Source organism: Ornithorhynchus anatinus, chromosome 9, assembly GCF_004115215.2.
Source record: "Ornithorhynchus anatinus isolate Pmale09 chromosome 9, mOrnAna1.pri.v4, whole genome shotgun sequence".
Lineage (NCBI taxonomy): Eukaryota > Metazoa > Chordata > Mammalia > Monotremata > Ornithorhynchidae > Ornithorhynchus > Ornithorhynchus anatinus.
Genome location: NC_041736.1, coordinates 34529225 through 34544381, shown reverse-complemented (window position 1 = coordinate 34544381; position 15157 = coordinate 34529225). Strand labels below are relative to the sequence as shown.

The 15157-nt window shown below is 45.8% G+C and overlaps 1 long non-coding RNA gene across 1 annotated transcript; it reads left to right on the top strand.

Moving 5' to 3' along the window:
• The first annotated feature begins 343 nt into the window (after positions 1-343).
• On the top strand, positions 344-11923 carry LOC114814216. The gene is made up of 3 exons (XR_003761965.1): positions 344-376; positions 5322-5553; positions 11508-11923. It is a non-coding gene; the product is annotated as an uncharacterized LOC114814216 (long non-coding RNA).
• The last annotated feature ends 3234 nt before the right edge of the window (positions 11924-15157 follow it).

Below are 15157 nucleotides of genomic sequence, written 5' to 3'. Positions count from 1 at the left end.
CCCAAAGCGTTAAGAATAACGAAGGTATTTCTTCAGCGCTTAAGCACCGTTCTAAGCGCTGGGGGAGACGCAAGGCCATCAGATTGTCCCACATTCAATCATTCAATGGTCTTTATTGAGCGCTTACCTACGGGCAGAACACTGGACTCAGCGCTTGAACTATTGGACAACAGAGACCATCCCTGCCCGGTGACGGGCTCACAGTCTTCATCCCCATTTTCCAGATGAGGGAACCGAGGCCCAGAGTCACAGTGGACAAGGGGCGGAGGAGGCATTAGGACCACGACCTCCGACTCCCCGGCGTGGGATCTTGCCACGGACCCACGCTGCTTCTCGATCTGCGCATGCGCGGCCCCGCCCCCCGCCGGGCGGATCGGTAAGGAGCCGAGCGCGTCCCTCCCGGATCTGCGCATGCGCGCTTCCGCCCCCGCCGCCTATTGGCTGGCTGCTCAGCCCCACCCCCCCCCGTCGCGTGGCAGGAATAGATGGTTGAGGAGGAGCTGAGCGCGCGGCCTGAGGGCTACGCCCCTATGCGGAGCGGTCGGGGGCGAGACCAAAAGGGATCTGCGCATGCGCGCCCCTCTCCCACCCTCCACCAACGCCGCCCATTGGCCGAACGCCCCGCCGGACGGCTGAGGAGGAGCCAATCGCGCGCGGCCTGAGGGCGGTCTTCTGGAAGAGCTGCGGCAGCTACCAGCCGATCTGCGCATGCGCGGTCCCGCCCCCTCCTCGACGGTCGCCGCCCATTGGTTGGCGGCCCTGCCGAGAGCGCCGCCCATTGGCTGTCCGGCCCGTCCCTCAGCGCGAGGCCCCGCCCCCCGCCGCTGCGCGGTGGGAATTTCCCTCACTGCCTAGCAACGGGCAGGCCTGTCAATCAAACGGTGGTCCCTATTGAAACCTCCCTGTGTGGACAGCATTGTTCTAAGCGTTAGGCTGAGCCCAAGGCAACAGAGTTGCTAATAATAACATTAATAATTATGATTAATTATCAATAGTCATTAATAATTATTAATTGTAGTTAATTATTAATAATAATTACTAATAATGTTGGTGTGGGTTAAGCGCCCACTAGGTGCTGAGCAGGCACGTGCTCAGGACCTGCATCGCGTCAGGGTGATAAACATTGAGCGGGGAGCTGTGTCCACAGCTGATGGACTCTAATTGGAAATTAAATATTGGCCGAAAAATGAAGAAGAAATAACCGCAGGGGATGCTATCTCCCTTTGGGGCTCACCCTTTAATGGGAGAGAAGGATTTAGGAAAAAAGAGCATAAAATTCATTCAATAGTGTTTATTGAACGCTTACTATGTGCAGAGCACTGGACTAAGCGCTTGGAATGGACAAGTCGGCAACAGTTGGAGACAGTTCCTGCCCTTTGATGGGCTTACAATCTAATCGGGAGATGGGCTCCGTGGAAAGAACCCGGGCTTGGGAGTCCGAGGTCATGGGTTTGAATTCCGACCCTGCCACTGGCAGCTGGGTGACTGTGGCAAGGCACTTCGCTTCTCTGGGCCTCAGTGACCTCATCTGCAAAATGGGGATTAACTGTGAGCCTCACGTGGGACACCCTGATGACCCTGTATCTCCCCCAGTGCTTAGAACAGTGCTCGGCACATAGTAAGTACTTAACAAACACCGACGTTATTATTATTATTTAGGAAGAAAGAGCATAAAATCACAATGGGCACTTCATGGGGATTAAGTAAATATATCCACCTCCAAGGGCTCCATGGAAAGAGCCCGGGCTTGGGAGTCCAAGGTCATGGGTTCGAATCCCCACTCCGCCACTTGGAAGCTGTGTGACTGTGGGTGAGTCACTTCTCTGGGCCTCAGTGACCTCATCTGCAAAATGGAGATTAACTGTGAACCCCACGTGGGACAACCTGATGACCCTGTATCTCCCCCAGCACTTAGAACAGCGCTCTGCACAGAGTAAGCACTTAACAAACACCAACATTATTATTATTTAGAAAGAAAGAGCATAAAATCACAGTGGATATTGCATAGGGATTACATAAATATAACCAGTTCCAATGAATAATAATGGTATTTGTTAAGCACTTACTATGTGCAAAGCACTGTTCTAAGCGCTGGGGAGGATACAGGGTGATCAGGTTGTCCCATGTCGGGCTCACAGTCCTCATCCCCATTTGACAGATGGGGCAACTGAGGCCCAGGGAAGTGAAGCAATTTGCCCAAAGTCACACAGCTGACAAGTGGCGGAGCTGGGATCAGAACCCACGACCTCTGGCTACCAAGCCCGTGTTCCTTCCACTAAGCCACGCAAGGTCAGAGAAGTAGCATGTTAAGCGCTCACCATGTGCAAAGCACTGTTCTAATCGCTGAAGAGGATATAAAGTGATCAGGTTGTGCCAACAGGGGCTCACAGTCTTCATCCCCATTTTACAGACAAGGGAACTGAGGCACAGAGAAGTGAAGTGACTAGCCCAGAGTCACACAGCTGGCAAGCGGCTGATTTGGGATTTGAATCCATGACCTCTGACTCCCCAGCCCGGGCTCTTTCCACTGAGCCACGCTGCTTCTCCGTATGGGACTCCTAGTCTTAATCCCCTTTTGGGAGAAGAGGAAACTGAGCCACAGAGTGACTTACCCCAGGTCCCACAGCGGAGAAATAACAGAACTGGGATTGGAACCCAGGTCCTCCGACTCTCAAGCCCATGCCCTTGCCACCCGGCCACACTGCTTGACATTTGTCCGTAGGGGGACCAAATCCCATTGATGAATGTGGTCAAGAAAGTAATTAATGGTAATAATAATGTTGGTATTTGTTAAGCGCTTACTATGTGCAGAGCACTGTTCTAAGTGCTGGGGAGATACAGGGTCATCAGGGGCTGTCCCACGTGAGGCTCAAAGTTAATTCCCATTTTACAGATGAGGTAACTGAGGCACAGAGAAGTGAAGTGACTTGCCCACAGTCACGCAGCTGACAAGGGGCAGAGCCGGGAGTCGAACCCATGACCTCTGACTCCGAAGCTCAGGCTCTTTCCACTGAGCCACAGTATTGAACACTTGCTGCTTGCAGAACACTGTATTAAGTGCCGGAATACAATAAACTAAGTAAAATAGACCCTCTCCCTTCAAGAAGTTTACAATCTATTTGGGGGGAGACAGACATGAAAATAAGAGGTAGGAGAGGAAACCAGGCATAAGGATATGTAAGTAAGGTCTTAGGGGCCGTAGAGTCAAGCAAATAGGGAAGAAAAATAGGGTGGGGGATGAGAGGTTAGGAAGGGAAGGCTTCCAGGAGGAGTGTGCTTTCAGTAGGCTTTGAAGATGGGGAGGGTGACGATCAAGTCAGGTATAAAGTCAGGCTTTGACTACCATCTCTACGCAGATGACACGCAGATCTACATCTCTGCCCCTGTCCTCTCCCCCTCCCTTCAGGCTCGCATCTCCTCCCGCCTCCGGGACGTCTCCACCTGGATGTTGGCCCGCCACCTAAAACTCAACATGAGCAAGACTGAGCTCCTCATCTTCCCTCCCAAACCCGGTCCTCTCCCAGACTTCTCTATCACCGTGGATGGCACGACCATCCTTCCCGTCTCTCGGGCCCGCGATCTCGGTGTCATCCTTGACTCGTCTCTCTCGTTCACCCCACGCATCCTATCCGTTACCGAGACCTGCCGGTTTCACCTCTACAATATCGCCAAGATCCGCCCTTTCCTCTCCACCCAAACGGCTACCTTACTGTTACGGGCTCTCGTTGTATCCCGGCTAGACTACTGTGTCAGCCTTCTCTCTGACCTCCCTTCCTCCTCTCTCGCCCCGCTCCGGTCTATTCTTCTCTCTGCTGCCCGGCTCATCTTCCCGCAGAAACGATCTGGGCATGTCACTCCCCTTCTTAAACAACTCCAGTGGTTGCCTATCAACCTCCGCTCCAAACAAAAACTCCTCACTCTAGGCTTCAAGGCTCTCCATCACCTTGCCCCTTCCTACCTCTCCTCCCTTCTCTCTTTCTACCGCCCACCCCGCACGCTCCGCTCCTCCGCCGCCCACCTCCTCACCGTCCCTCGGTCTCGCCTATCCCGCCGTCGACCCCCGGGTCACGTCCTCCCGCGGTCCCGGAACGCCCTCCCTCCTCACCTCCGCCAAACTGATTCTCTTTCCCTCTTCAAAACCCTACTTAAAACTCACCTCCTCCAAGAGGCGTTCCCAGACTGAGCTCCTCTTCTCCCTCTACTCCCTCTGCCATCCCCCCTTTACCTCTCCGCAGCTTAACCCTCTTTTTCCCCTTTTCCCTCTGCTCCTCCACCTCTCCCTTCCCATCCCCACAGCACCGTACTCGTCCGCTCAACTGTATATATTTTCGTTACCCTATTTATTTTGTTAATGAATTGTACATCGCCTCAATTCTATTTAGTTGCCATTGTTTTTCGAGATGTTCTTCCCCTTGACTCTATTTATTGCCATTGTTCTTGTCTGTCCGTCTCCCCCGATTAGACTGTAAGCCCGTCAAACGGCAGGGACCGTCTCTATCTGTTGCCGACTTGTTCATCCCAAGCGCTTAGTACAGTGCTCTGCACATAGTAAGTGCTCAATAAATACTATTGAATGAATGAAAGTATAAAGGAGGAGGGACCTCCAGGCGGGAGGGCACGAGCACTGAGTCAGTGGTGAGAGCGAGGAGATCGAGGCACAGTCGGTATTAGAGGAGTGTTGAAGCCGAGGTCCTGCGAGACCCGTGCGGCCTTGATAATAATAATAATGTTGGTATTTGTTAAGCGCTTAATGGGGATTAATGCTGTGTGCCCCATGTGCTGGATTACCTTGTATCTACCCCAGCCCTTAGCGCAGTGCCTGGCACTTAACAAATTCCATTAAAAAAATTAGTGCCCATTTCAAAAAGCGATGATTTGTCTGAGTTCGTTGATATTGTTGCCCCTACCAAAAAAAAATTAAAATCCAAGAAAATCCCATTTCTCAACTTTGTTCTTTGGTGTCGTACTGATAACTGGAAATAATCTCTTGGAGGTATTTGCTTGCTTTATTGTTTAGTTTGCAAAGTATAGTCTCCATATGCTTGGGGGTAGCTTTTTGAGGATCTTATCTTGAAAACCTAAATTGGTTTTTAACAGATCTTAAATGCATTTATGAGGAAACTTGCCAAGTAGGAATTCCGTAAGAATCTTATCTCAGGGAACGTATATTTAAGGGATCTTAATGTGTACACAAAGGAAATTTGAAGTCTCTGTTATCTGTAAATTGTGCTGGGTGAGGCTGCAGTTTTATAAACCTAGGACCTGCGAACTCTCAAGTTCTTATGGTAATTTACCTCTACTTTTTGTTTTATTCCAATAAGGTGGATGAGAAAATAATAACCCACAGGGGGAAGAAAAATGAGAGAGGAAGAAGAAACACAGAAAGTCCTGGAGAGAGGAGAGGTTGAAACGAGAAATATTTCAAATTATGAGAGTTGCAATAGCTACTCACCCATAACTTAAATGAATCTTCACCAAACCCTTTGGAAGAGATGGTAATGTGAAGTCTCATGCACCCTACAGCATGAAAAGGACCTCAAAGAACTAAGGGAGGTAGGTTTTATTTCATTCTTCTGGACTGTAATTCATATCGGATGGAAACGAAAAGGAGAACAAAATACTAGATAAAAACCGTTTTGGTTTCCGGGAGCTGTTTCCTTGATGTTAAAAAGAGTTTGTGCACCACCCCTAAACTCCTAACTTCCTGTGCTAACTTGGGCATTTTAATTAGTAAACTGAAGCATATTTGAAACCAGGTTAGAGGATGTCTGTTCTATTACTAGAAACATCTCCCAAGAAACCCAAGTAGAGAATTTATGCTATAATTAGAAAAGATAACTATAGTAGGAAGCTGGTAGATTTTCATTTACCAGACTAATTTTTTAAACAAATGAATGAAAGAGCTTTCTGCCCGATAAATTTCTCCTCAATATTTATCAAACAGCATTTGTAATTTTCAGACCATACTTTTGTAAAACCTAAACTGATGAAAAAGTTATTTTAGATCTGAACCCTCCCCACCTGGCTTATTAAGCCATGCTGCTTCCAAAACGTAATGGGGGATGAGATGGAGAAGAGAGCAAAACACTTTATAAATAATGTATAAAATATCTATTTACATTAATGTTGGTCTTCCCCTCTCTTGACTCCAGCGCTTAGAACAGTGCTCCAGCACTTGGAACAGTGCTATGCATATAGTAAGCGCTTAACAAATACCAACATTATTATTATTGACTGTAAGCTTGCTGTGGGCAGGGAACATGTTTACCAACTTATCTTGTACCAACTTGGTATTATCTTCTCCCAAGCTCTTAGTACAGTGCTCTGCACACAGTAAGCACTCAATAAATACCACTGATGATGATGATGATGACCTGGTTTCAGAGAGACAGGATTTTCAGGTTATGGGGTCAGAAGCCCAAACTTAAAATGGGAGAAACAACCACAAAGGGAGGAGAGAGAAAGAAAGATGAGAAATCACCCGACTCAGACAAAAGACCGATTGGAAGAAAAGCAGAAAGAGGCAGACAAACTGGAAAGGACTGAAAAGGAAATCACTCAGGCCATCACAGACAGACACCCACCCACACCCCTTCCCAATCAGTCAATCAGTGAGTGCTTACAGTGTGTAGACACTGTACTGAGCACTTAGGAGAATATAACACAACAACAGACACATTCCCTGCCCACAGTGAGCTTACAGTCTAGATGTGGAGACAGATCTTAATAGAAATAAATTATGGCATTTTTACCATATTATTTATGGTATATTTTACCATAGCTTACAGTCTAGATGTGGAGACAGATCTTAATAGAAATAAATTATGGCATTTTTACCATATTATTTATGGTATATTTTACCATAGCTTACAGTCTAGATGTGGAGACAGATCTTAACAGAAATAAATTATGGTATTTTTACCACATAAGTGCTGTGAGGCTTGGCGAAGCAGAAGAGAGGGAAAAGAGGAAATGAGGGTTTAGTCAGGGAAGGCCTCTTGGAGAAGATGTGCCTTCAGTAAGGCTTTGAAGAGGGGGAGAGTAGTTGTCTGTTGGATATGAGGGGGAAGGGTGTTCCAGGCCAGAGGCAGGACGTGGGCAAGAGGTTTGCGGCGAGATAGATGAGATCGCGGTTTGCCTCTCCCTCATCTTCCCTCTTTTCTTCTAGCCCAGGACCATGAACTACAGCCTTGCTTAAGGACTCCAAACCCTGGGTTCAGAACAGGGGAGAGAAGCAGAGAGATTCCTTTATTCTGAATTTTTTTTTGAAAGCCTCTGTGTGCCAAGAAGTGAACCTGAGAGCTTAATGGTAAAAATAAAGGAGTCACTTACCTCAAGGAGCTTAAAACGTAATTGAGGATCTTAGAATCTAATCCCATCCTTGGAGATTTCGCATGGAGGGAATTGCAGATCTTTCAGATGGGCAGCCTCATGAAAGCACTTGCTTTGCCCATCTATAAAATCAATTCTGCTCACCCAGAATGGCAGCCGCACTCCTTGGTAAAAACTCACTATGACAGTGACCCCCATTCTGGGAAAACTGAGCGCAGGGCGGTAAACTCTTCAAGGACGGGGATCGTGTCTAACGATTCTACTGTATTGTACTCTCCCATTAAGTAAGTCCCGTAAGCACTCAGAAGATGCTATTGATTGATTGACTGATTTCATGACCAAGAGACCGCAAGTTTAGGGAACAAGAGGCTCAGGCTCCAGAAGAGCAAGAGTCTCAGGAAGGATGCTGAACTTCCTCAAATAATAATAATGATGATGATGGTATTTGTTCAGCGCTTACTATGTGCCAAGCACTGTTCCAAGTACTGGGGTAGATACAAGGTCATCAGGTTGTCCCGTGTGGGGCTCACAGTCTTAGTCCCCATTTTACAGATGAGGGAACTGAGGCACAGAGAGGTTAAGCAACTTGCCCAGGGTCACCCAGCTGACAAGTGGCAGAGCCGGGAGTCGAACCCATGACCTCTGACTCCCAAGCCCGTGCTCTTTCAACTGAGCCACGCTGCTTCTCAACTGGTTGAAACTAGTTTAAGATGTTTCCTGCCATTACCTCACACACATTTGCTCCCCTCTACACGGTTTGGTGTGGAAGAAAGCTGGATGGGTTTCAGTTATTTCTGGAGCGGGGCCAGTGCCCTGTATATTCAGCGACTATCAAGATCTGGGGCAGGATGTGACATTACAGCTGAGGGTCTCAACAGTGCAGCTCCTCAGGAGTTGCCACAGTGGCTGATTTATCAGTCAGTGGTATTCAGTGAGCGCTTACTGTGTGCAGAGCACCGTGCCGAGCATTTGGGAAGGTACAATACTACAGAGTTGGTAGGCACATTCCCAGCCCCGAAGGAGTTCACATTTTTGAGGAGGAGACAGGCATTGAAATAAATTACGAGTATATACGTGAGTGCCGTGGGGTGAACATCAAGAGCCCAACGGGTATGGATCCAAGTACGTAGGCGATGCGGGAGGGAGAGGGAATGGGGGATTTAGGGGCTTAGTCGGGGAAAACATCTTGGGGGAGATGTGATTTTAATAGGGCTTTGAAACCGGAGAGTGGGGGACAACTGGAATGAGCAAATAACTTCTTTGCCCAAGTGGACAGAATATGCCGAGTCTCCGCGAGAGGAAAGGGACTGAGAGGTTGCAAAAGACCAGGAAATGACTGAACAGAAAGCTGGGCCCTCACAAGGGTAAAGAGATGCTGAGCGGTTGAGAAATACCGGATAAGGATAAGATTAGTGAGAATGATAGCTCATGCCAAGAGCAAGAATTCATGTGTGTCTCGATCCTGGTTGTGCAGCAGGATAGCCGAATCCCTGTGCGGGACTTTTGGACCAAGCCAGCCTTGGTTAATCAGTTAATCAATCCATCGATCGATCAGAGAAGCAGTGTGGCTCAGTGGAAAGAGCCTGGGCTTCGGTATCAGAGGTCATGGGTTCGACTCCCGGCTCTGTCACTTGTCAGCTGTGTGACTGTGGGCAAGTCACTTCACTTCTCTGTGCCTCAGTTACCTCATCTGTAAAATGGGAATTAACTGTGAGCCTCACGTGGGACAACCTGATTACCCTGGATCTCCCCCAGCGCTTCGAACAGTTCTCTGCACATAGTAAGCGCTTAACAAATACCGACATTATTATTATTATTATCAGTGGTCTTTATGGAGTGCTGACTGTACTGAGGGTTTGGGAGAGTACAATACAACGGAGCTGGCAGAGAAGCAGCGTGGCTTAGGGGAAAGATCCCGGGCCTGACACCGAGGTGACGCAGAAGGGAGAAGGAGTAGGGAAGATGAGGACTTGGTTCGGGAAGGCCTTTCGGAGGAGATGTAAGGCACTGAAGGTGGGGAGAGCCGTGGTCTGTTGGGTGTGAAGAGGGGAGGGAGTTCCAAGCCAGAGACTGAATGTGAATAAGGTATCGGTGGTGCGATAGATGAGCTCGAGTTACAGTGAGTAGTTTGGAGTTAGAGGAGCCGAGTGTCCCGACTGGATTGGCGTAGGAAAATAAACGCCAAACACTCGCTCACACTCAGTGCTGCTTCCACACATCTCACCGCAACCACGACCTCGATTAGACTGTAAGCCCATCAAAGGGCAGGGACTGTCTCTATCTGTTGCCGACTTGTACATTCCAAGCGCTTAGTACAGTGCTCTGCACATAGTAAGTGCTCAATAAATTCATTCATTCATTCAATAGTATTTATTGAGCTCTTACTATGTGCAGAGCACTGTACTAAGCGCTTGGAATGAACAAGTCGGCAACAGATAGAGACAGTCCCTGCCGTTTGACGGGCTTACAGTCTAATCGGGGGAGGCGAATGAATGAATAATAATAATAATAACAATGTTGGTATTTGTTAAGTGCTTACTATGTGCAGAGCACTGTTCTGAGCACTGGGGGAGATCCAGGGTAATCAGGTTGTCCACGTGAGGCTCACAGTCGTCATCCCCATTTTACAGATGAGGGAACTGAGGCACAGAGAAGTTAACTGACTTGCCCACAGTCAGTAACTGAAGCACAGAGAAGTGAAGTGACTTGCCCACAGTCACCCGGCTGACAAGTGGCAGAGCTGGGATTGGAACCCATGACCTCTGACTCCCAAGCCCGGGCTCTTTCCACCGAGCCACGGTGCTTCTCATAAAAGCTTCTCGATAAAAGTTGTAGCAGATGGCTTAGGCCGCTGGGCTCCATCCAGCCTATTGCGGAAGGGCCGGGGGAAGGAGAGGGAGACCAGAGACGATGTAGTAAAATAAATAAATTGTGGTATTTGTTAAGCGCTTACTATGTGCAAAGCACTGTTCTAAGCGCTGGGGGATACAAGGTGATCAAGTTGTCCCACGTGGGGCTCACAATTTTAAATAGTATATTAATATAATGATCCTCATCACATGAATATAAATATAAGAGTGGGAAGCAGCGTGGTATTCATTCATTAAATAGTATTTATTGAGCGCTTACTATGTGCAGAGCACTGTACTAAGCGCTTGGAATGTACAAATCGGCAGTAGATACAGTCCCTGCCCACTGACGGGCTCACAGTCTAATCGGGGGAGATGGACGGACAAAAACAACAGCAATAAACAGAATCGAGGGGATGTACATCTCATTAAAACAATAGCAATAACTAGAATCAAAGGGATGGACATCACATTAACAAAATAAATAGGGTAATAAAAATATACACAAATGAGCGGAGTGGTATAGTGGATAGAGCATGAATCTGGGAGGTCATGGGTTCTTATCCCGGCTCTGCCTCGTGTCTGCTCTGTGACCTTGAGCAAGTCGCTTCACTTCTCTGGGCCTCAGTTATCTCATCTGTAAAAAACAGGGATTAAGAGAGTGAGACCAATGTGGGACAGAGACTGGGTCCAACCTGACTCCAGTGCTTGGCACATAGTAAGTGCTTAAAAAGTACCAACATTATTTATCGTTATATTTATGTGCTATATTGTATATTCATATTAATATCCTTTTCCCCCTCTCGACTGTAAGCTAACTGGGGGCAGGGAATGTGTTTCTTGTTGTACTCTCCCAAGCGCTTGATACGGTGCTCTGCACGCAGTAAGCGTTCAGTCAATATGATCGACTGACTGACTCACTGAGGCAGCCAGCCTCCCAGGGCCCCTGTCAATACCGGGCAGTCTGCCTGATTGTCTGTCTGCCACGAGAAGCAGCGTGGCTCAGTGGAAAGAGCCCGGGCTTGGGAGTCAGAGGTCATGGGTTCGAATCCTGACTCAGCCGCTTGCCAGCTGTGTGACTTTGGACAAGTCACTTCACTGGGCCTCAGTTCCCTCATCTGGAAAATGGGGATGAAAACTGTGAGCCCCACGTGGGACAACCCGATCACCTTGTATCCCCCCAGCGCTTAGTACAGTGCTTTGCACATAGTAAGTGCTTAACAAATACCACCATCATCATTATTATTATTTGGGATCTGGCCCTTTCCAACCAGGGGCTGAAGACATCTGGGACTCCCCCTCTGAACCTCCTCCTCTCCCCCTCAGACTGAGGCCTCGACCCGAGCAGTGAAGAGAGGAGTAACATCCCTGAGGAGATTACGTATGTAGCGTGATTAATCTTCATTAACAAAGACTTTGGAGTATCTCCTGGGTGTTGGCTGGGCATTTTATTAGGCGATACTAATTCCTTGTTCCGTAGATGCCAGCACTCTTAGGGAGTGTAATAAATGTTAAATAAAAATAAGTAATGAATGTCCTCAGAGCTCAAGAGGAGAGCACTGGCTTCTGAACAGCCCTTGAATATCTTTACTGCCTTTTTACAAATCCACGTGTTTTTTTCTGGGAGGGATTATTTTTTCATCAGCAAACGGCCGTGGCTTCGTTAAGCAGATGTCCTCTAATCTGTGTCCCATTTTTCTATTTGATAATGACTTTGATGAAACTGTCATTTATAATAATGATAATAATGTCGGTATTTGTTAAGCGCTTACTAGGTGCAGAGCACTGTTCTAAGCGCTGGGGGAGATACAGGGTAACCAGGTTGTCCCAAGTGAGATTCACAGTCTAAGCCCCGTCCACTGACTCCAGGCCCTGCCTCCTGACTAGTTACGCGACGTCCCCCGCCCCCCCCCCCCCCGAGGAGACTGAGCTCCCCCTTTTCCCTCTGCTCCCCTTCTACTCCCCCTTCACCTCCCCTCAGCTAAGCCCCCTTTTCCCCCCTTTCCCTCTGCTCCTCCCCCTCTCCCTTCCCCTCAGCACTGTGCTCGTCCACTCAACTGTATATATTTTTATTACCCTATTTATTTTGTTAATGAGATGTCCATCCCTTGATTCTATTTATTTGCTGTTGTTTTAATGAGATGTTCATCCATCCCCTCGATTCTATTTATTGCTATTGTTTTTGTCCGTCCGTCTCCCCTGATTAGACTGTAAGCCCGTCAAAGGGCAGGGACTGTCTCTGCCGATTTGTCCATTCCAAGCGCTTAGTACAGTGGTCTGCACATAGTAAGTGCTCAATAAAGACTATTGAATAAATGAATAGTGAGCGCTCAATAAATACTATTGAATGAATGACTAATAAGCGCTAAATAAATACTATTGAATGAATGACTAATAAGCACTCAATAGATACTATTGAATGAATGAATGACTAGTAAGCGCTCAATAGATACTATTGAATGAATGAATGAATGAATAGTAAGCGCTCAATAGATACTATTGAATGAATGAATGAATAGTAAGCGCTCAATAGATACTATTGAAGGAATTATTGAATAGTAAATGCTCAATAAATACTATTGAATGAATATTAAGTGCTCAATAAACACTATTGAATGAATAGTAAGCACTCAATAAATACTATTGAATGAATGAATAATAAGCACTCAATAGATACTATTGAATGATTGAATGAATAATAAGCATTCAACAGATACTATTGAAGGAATGAATGAATAGTAAGCACTCAATAAACACTATTGAATGAATTAATAGTAAGAGCTCAATAAATACTATTGAATGAATGAATAATAAGCGCTCAATGAAGACTATTGAATGAATGAATACTGAGCGCTCAATAAATACTATCGAATGAATAAGAAGCGCTAAATAAATACTATTAAATGAATGACTAGTAAGAGCTCAATAGATACTATTGAAGGAATGAATGACTAGTGAGCGCTCAATAGATACTATTGAAGGAATGAATGGTGAGTGGTCAATAGATACTATTGAATGAATGACTAGTAAGCACTCAATAGATCCTATTGAAGGAATGAATGACTAGTGAGCGCTCAAGAGATCCTATTGAAGGAATGAATGACTAGTGAGTGCTCAATAGATGCTATTGAAGGAATGAATGACTAGTAAGTGCTCAATAGATACTATTGAAGGAATGAATGACTAGTAAGTGCTCAATAGATATTATTGAAGGAATGAATGAATAGTGATTGCTCAGTAGATACTATTGAAGGAATGAATAGTAAGCGCTCAATAGATACTACTGAAGGAATGAATGACTAGTGAGTGCTCAATAGATCCTATTGAAGGAATGAATGAATAGTGAGCACTCAGTAGATCCTATTGAAGGAATGAATGACTAGTGAGTGCTCAATAAATACTATTGAATGAATGAATGACTAGTGAGCGCTTAATAGATCCTATTGAAGGGATGAATGACTAGTGAGCGCTCAGTAGATCCTATTGAAGGAATGAATGACTAGTGAGCGCTCAATAGATACTATTGAAGGAATGAATGACTAGTGAGCGCTCAGTAGATCCTATTGAAGGAATGAATGAATAGTAAGCGCTCAATAGATACTATTGAAGGAATGAATGACTAGTGAGCGCTCAGTAGATCCTATTGAAGGAATGAATGAATAGTAAGCGCTCAATAGATACTATTGAAGGAATGAATGACTAGTAAGCGCTCAATAGATACTATTGAAGGAATGAATGACTAGTGAGCGCTCAAGAGATCCTATTGAAGGAATGAATGACTAGTGAGCGCTCAGTAGATCCTATTGAAGGAATGAATGACTAGCGAGCGCTCAATAGATACTATTGAAGGAATGAATGACTAGCAAGCGCTCAATAGATCCTATTGAAGGAATGACTAGTGAGCACTCAATAAATACTATTGAAGGAATGAATGACTAGTGAGCGCTCAGTAGATACTATTGAAGGAATGAATAGTAAGCGCTCAATAGATACTACTGAAGGAATGAATGACTAGTGAGCGCTCAATAGATACTATTGAAGGAATGAATGACTAGTGAGCGCTCAATAGATACTATTGAAGGAATGAATGAATAGTAAGCGCTCAATAGATCCTATTGAAGGGATGAATGACTAGTGAGCGCTCAATAGATATTACTGAAGGAATGAATGACTAGTGAGCACTCAAGAGATCCTATTGAAGGAATGAATGACTAGTAAGCACTCAATATATGCTATTGAAGGAATGACTAGTGAGCACTCAATAAATACTATTGAATGAATGAATGACTAGTGAGCGCTCAATAGATGCTATTGAAGGAATGAATGACTAGTGAGTGCTCAGTAGATCCTATTGAAGGAATGAATGAATAGTAAGCGCTCAATAGATACTATTGAATGAATGAATGACTAGTGAGCGCTCAAGAGATCCTATTGAAGAGATGAATGACTAGTGAGCGCTCAATAGATCCTATTGAAGGAATGAATGACTAGTGAGCGCTCAATAGATACTATTGAAGGAATGAATGACTAGTGAGCGCTCAGTAGATCCTATTGAAGGAATGAATGAATAGTAAGCGCTCAATAGATACTATTGAAGGAATGAATGACTAGTGAGCGCTCAGTAGATCCTATTGAAGGAATGAATGAATAGTAAGCGCTCAATAGATACTATTGAAGGAATGAATGACTAGTAAGCGCTCAATAGATACTATTGAAGGAATGAATGACTAGTGAGCGCTCAAGAGATCCTATTGAAGGAATGAATGACTAGTGAGCGCTCAGTAGATCCTATTGAAGGAATGAATGACTAGCGAGCGCTCAATAGATACTATTGAAGGAATGAATGACTAGCAAGCGCTCAATAGATCCTATTGAAGGAATGACTAGTGAGCACTCAATAAATACTATTGAAGGAATGAATGACTAGTGAGCGCTCAGTAGATACTATTGAAGGAATGAATAGTAAGCGCTCAATA